We start from the raw sequence: 6,100 nt of genomic DNA, 5'->3' as shown, positions 1-6,100 counted from the left end.
TGCCAAGATGTGTGACGTAGGGATAATTGGTTCGGGGCCAACATATATATTGAACAATACACATAAATATAGCACAAAAATACTTTTATTCATTATAATTTATTCTCGGGTTACATTGTTTGGTAGATCAAGCACACAACCTAAGCATAACTAGAAAATAAACAGAAATAAATTCCATCAACCTTCCTTGACGATATCCTACTCTTCATGACTATCCTCCACACTCATCTCCTTAAAAATACATGTATTTTGAAAATGTCAACATAATGTTGGTGATGTCACGTGTTTTTATAGTTTTATGTTTTGTTCGATTGTTTTAATTAAGAATCCTTTTTCTTTTATAAAAACCTTTTATTCCGTGTTAAGATATTTTACGAATCCTAACTTAAAATGTTTTCTAAGATATTTTACCAATCCTAATTTATTATATCATAGCTTATAAATAACCAGAGTATATATGGGTACATTATCCTAAAGTTTTCATGTTTTGTATAACTACTGATATATACATACATATATATATATATATATATATATATATATATATATATATATATATATATATAAAACAAGTTTGATAACCATGTATTCTCCCCCCCCCCCATAAAACCTTTTAAAATAGTAAATTGAGCCCATGAACCCACCGTTGACGCGTGAGCACTAATGTAGGGTTGAATCGGGCTCGGGACTCCGGGGACCACCTAGGGTAGCAACAACATCGAGGCAAGGAGAGAGAGAGAGAGAGAGAGAGAGAGAGAGAGACGTAGAGAAAGGTGTTCAGAAGAGGTTTGCATTGCCTTCTATTTATAGGAAAGGGTTTGGGGTGCAAGTGGCGCAAAGATCTGTGTGCGTCACACATGATGATCGTGGCTCCATCCAGAGATTTCCACGTGTCACCTCCCCCAATTGGCCACATCACTTTCAATCTACTTGAATCCAGTTTTAGGTGCGCGATGGGCATATGCGCGCACCACGTACACACGAAATGATTCTGTAAAAATCATAACTCGTTCTTGCGAGCTCCAATCTAATCCCTATTATATATATATATATATATATATATATATATATATATATATATATATATATATATATATATATATATATATATATGATGATCTCAAAGAGTACTACAACTTTCCTTTAGGTTGTTTTAGCTACTTTTGACTTCCATATTTATGTCTAACGGGGGTAAAATAAATGATTTTACAAAAATCATATCTCTCTCATATGGATCCCGTTTTCGGCATTCTTTGTCCTAAAGTTTATATCTCAAGGAGTACTATGAATCTCCTTTGGACTTTTGGTCAAAACTCAACCAATCTCTAAGTACCGCTTTGATGTCGTAATTATTATTTACGTTGTTGATTTTTACGTTTTACAAAATCCATAATTCCTCCATTTAGAGTCGGATTTATACAAATTTTATATCATTGGAATCACGTCAACGAGTACTTTCTAAATGCATTAACCATTTTAAAATATGGTACAACTTTTTGGGCGCTTATTTTTGAGCCTAGCAGTTGATTTAATCATAAATGTAACGACATATTTGATTTTAGTATCTTGTAAATCAAACATTACAATACTAAGCTAGTACATTTATTTTCCTACTCTCTTCTAATGGTGGTTGGTGACGGAATTTTCCCGGTTGTCACAATTATGTTGGAGTTTGAGAATTTGTATTTGAGTTACTGGAAGGGATGGGGTTATTAGAGGTATCATGGTTGGTATTGTTTTGATCATGATGGTTTGTATCAGTAGGAAAATATGAGATAGGGTAAGTGCAAAAGTAAGGATTTGAGGTGGTAGATGGTTTGAAAAGGACCGAATGATGAAAAAGAAAACATTTCTTATTGAATCGAACATGCCGAGCTATATAAATATGATCATTTGTCAGGACAAGACATCGATACCCATGGTGGTGAGGGTTATACCTGAGGAACACACATAGAATAAAGAGAAAATCCATTTTATGACGATTATAGAGATGAAGGAATGGAGAGCTTTGACACCCAAATATACGAAGGGATCAGTTATCCAGTCAACATTGAAAGACTTGTTGAAACGGAAACATATTGGAAGTGACACGAGATGGTAAGCGGTTGATGAGATAGACAGTCATTTCAAAAGCGAAGTGCTAAAAAGTTTTGGAAGAGATGTTTGGGCAAGAACAGCAAGACCGGTTTCAACCACATGTCGATGACGATGTTTGACAATACCATTTTTTTCACTGGTGTGTAGGTAAGAACATCGATGTAGTATCCCAAGAGAAGTAAAGAATGGGGATAAATTTCAAAATTCCCATCCCCAGTCGGTTTGAACATGTAACGTCCCGAAAATCCAAGCTAAAGTTTTCTTTTTTAAAATAATAAATCATACAAACGATTTGTTCCAAAACCAATCAAAGTGAATATATGATTTAAACATCAGAGTAATATCATTAATTGCCAATGCAGAAAACTTTGGGGGTGATGTGCAGTCACGCATGGCCCTTTTGAACCGAAAGTACTTGAAACCATAAATATGAAACTGTAAGCAAAAAGCTTAATGAGTTCCCCAAAATACCACATACCAAAACATACAAGTGTCATGGGCTTACCCCCATGGTCTTTCCTTGCAATTCTGAGGGTCAAATCCCAGTCTTACATACAAGTGCCATGGGCTACCCCCATGGCCTTTCATTTCAATGCCGACGGCCAAATACTGGTCTTACATACAAGTGCCAGGGGACAGATCCTGGTCTTTCATACAATTGCCATGGGCCAGATCCTGGTCTTTCATGCAAGCATCACAGAGACAACTAGCATTCCACATAACAAGTAATGGGTCGGCATTGGTGCCTTCGACCCATGGATATAGTGAGAAAACTCACTTCACAGTCTAAAAGAATAGTTGCACCGATCACTGCTCTAAAGCTATCTCTACCAGTCACATATACAATTAACAGGAACCCAAATCTCAAACTATAAATCAAATTACCCAAAATGCCCGTAGTTCAAACTTGGCTAAAGTCAAATGTCAACCGAGTCGAGCGCGTCAAATCAGTTGAGAACGTTGGGTGTACTCAACACGTACGCGGGGCGTACTACGCCTTGACCAAAAGTCAAGGGGCTAACCACGTACGCACAACATACCCTTTGGTATGCCCAGCGTACGCGGATGTTATCCTCCCAATCCATTAAGAGCTTAATTCTTTGAGCTCTTTCATCCAAAATCCATATCTAACCCTCAAATGATATCCTTAACCATTAAGTTTCCAACTTTATGGTCTTGCATGGCTATTAAGTCTTCAACATCCAAAAACCCTAACTTCTTAACCCATTAAGACATCCAAGACCATGCATGGAGGAAAACTAGGGACCAAGGTCACATTTTTATGGTTCCTAATGACTCCATGGATAAAGTTTCCAACTTTATGCATTAGAATTGTCCCAACAAATAAGATCTATTCTTTAAGTCTCAAAGGGACCAAAAGTGCATCTTTTTCAACTTAATCCATTAAGTCCAAGTTTCCAACCTTCAGATCTTAATCAATTTGATGTTTAGATGGATAAAGTTGAAACTTTATCCATAACAAGGTCACAAACTTTCAAGATATAAACTTTATGCACTTAAAGTGACCAAAAGTTCATAGCACCCAAAACTAGCTAGATCTAACAATTTCATCGTCGAGATTCAAACTTTATACCTCCAGAAGATAGATCAAGGTGAATAAGGTATGGATCTACAGGCTCCAATGCAACCAACACTTCTTCGATGAGTTCCTTCTTCTCCAAGGTTGTCACACCCCCAAACCAGAACGACGGAAACGTTCGGGGGGCGGAGGACGTCATGTACAGTATCACAACAATGCATAATAGTAAAACAAGCAACAACATCATCCATTGCATTAATAATATAATTTAATACTAGTGTGTTCTGTATAGTTTATAAGACACCAAAATATAAATCAAAATAAGAGATGAGTCTTGAATGTGCTCCATCTTCTCAAAACCTGGTAATCGGTACCTGTCTACTGGTGACCTGAGAATACAAGTCATTTTGAAAGCGTAGATCAGCATTAAAGCTGGTGAGTTCATAAGTATTTTGATGTCATTGTTTGTATATGTTTGAAGAAAGTATTTTTAAATGTTTGATGTAAAAGTTTGTAAGTGTTTGATGTAAATGTTTGTAAACTTCCTAGAAAATCCTATATTTTCTACTAAAGTAGTCTTCTACCAAAACCCAAATGTTCTTTATGTTTGTTCTTTTGTAAAAGTTAGTATTTTCCCAAAGTTCGACTATCATTACCAAAATATAGTTTTCATTACCGTTTATGTGAGAAGATCACAATGTGAATGAAATAGGAAAATAAAGATGTACTGTAGTTTTATCTAATTAACTACCAATGTACTAACTACCTTAAACCTGTTTGTTTAATTAAGGTAACATGTGATATGATTGTAACCATACTTGATCGACTAGTATAACACGACGTGTAACAATTGGTAAAAATTGGTCAGAGTTTGGTGGCCAAACCACCGCGAACCGCTAGGTATTAATGACCGATTGTGTGTAATTTTATATTTAATATGTATATTAAATATATCATATTTATAAATCCGAATTTCATACTACTAATAGATAATCATGTAATCATTATATATAAACATATTTGTATATAAATGTCATATACGATATTAAAAGACCAAGCATTGGCTTATCTTGCAATTTTAGCAAGTTCATAATCTTTTAAATCCCAGATTCCTCGATATATATCATACACATATATAAGTATTAAACTCACAATACATAGATGTATATGTATTGTGTGCGTATGAAATTGCTTCCAAATATCTTAAACCCACATACATACAATCTTATAGGAATTGAAGTGCAAACTAAAGTCAATAGAAAACCAAACAATTACATTAGACTAATCAGCCATTTCTCGTATTCTACCTTATACAAACAAATACACAAGTAATAAATCACTTATACTACACATGTAAAATATCTAAATGATTTTTGCCTTGTACCTTCAAATCTCTCAAAATTGATCACATGGGTACAGTTAGATCATGGAAAAATCTGAGGAGTTATAACTCCTGATGAGGCAATCAATCATCCAAAGCTTCACCCAATCTTCCTCCCCACTCATCTCAATCTCTCTGTCCCCATTTCTTCTCTTAGAAACCAAAACGGGAGGTTGTTGCCCCTTTCATTCCAGCTTAATTCCTTTTGTTTTGATGAGAAAAACAGGTCCAAACACCCACTGGATTCTCTTTCTTTCCCTGTCAAATAATCAAACCCAATCACCCATCTAAACCTGTTGATCAAGCTCCATTGATTTATAGTCAAAATAAAAAGAAAAAGAAGAAGAAACCTGTGAAGCTGTCGGCCATGGCAGCCCTCTTCCTCCTCCTCTCCACTTGTTTCCGTCAAACACAACCAAACACCCACCTTCCTTATGTGGTTGATGTCGGCAGAAGAAGGAGCGGTTTTTGCGGCCCCTGTTCGTTCCTCCCTTCTTCTTCTTCGACCGGATTGAGCACCGGTGGTACTTTTCACGATTCATCACTGCCCAGCAGCCCTACATCTTCTCTTGATCCCGTTCTTCTTGCTTCCTCAGTCACATCGAGTACTGATGGTGCTCGCCTCGATCGGCGACTGTTGCTGCACTTCGTCGGTTTGTATGCTGTCGGCGATAAAAGAACTGCAGAAGGGCGTCGGAGTTGGGCGATTACCCCTCGTCGCTGCATTCATTCTCGTTCGTTCCAATCAGACGCAAAAAGGAAGAAGCCGATCCCTTTTCCCATTTTTTTTGAATTACTTATCCATATCAGCCCCTCATGTTTATCAAATGGCCAAAAACAACCCCTCAGTTGTATTAACTAATCAAATCAGTTCCCTTCCCAGCCCTAAATTTTGCCAATGGGTCAAAAGCAGCCCCTCTTTTGGATTATTTAATCAAAAGCAGCCCTACACATATTTTACAAGATTTAAAAATCAACCTTTTTACTTAAATCATTCCAAAAACAATCCATTTAGTCTTAAATATTACAAAACAAACCCCAAAGTGTTTCGAAGTTCAAGAATGTTTATTTTGCGGTTATTT

At 36.3% G+C, this 6,100-nt stretch overlaps 1 long non-coding RNA gene across 1 annotated transcript; it reads right to left on the bottom strand.

Annotated features, from left to right (window-relative positions):
* Positions 1-4,871: 4,871 nt before the first annotated feature.
* On the bottom strand, positions 4,872-5,758 carry LOC145156473 (uncharacterized). The gene is made up of 2 exons (XR_013736731.1): positions 5,369-5,758; positions 4,872-5,276 (listed from the first exon to the last, which is right to left on the bottom strand). It is a non-coding gene; the product is annotated as an uncharacterized LOC145156473 (long non-coding RNA).
* Positions 5,759-6,100: the final 342 nt, after the last annotated feature.

Source organism: Lactuca virosa, chromosome 2 (genome assembly GCF_052849685.1).
Source record: "Lactuca virosa cultivar CGN04683 chromosome 2, Lactuca_virosa_CGN04683_v6, whole genome shotgun sequence".
NCBI lineage: Eukaryota > Viridiplantae > Streptophyta > Magnoliopsida > Asterales > Asteraceae > Lactuca > Lactuca virosa.
This window is presented reverse-complemented; position numbering and strand designations above follow the sequence as displayed.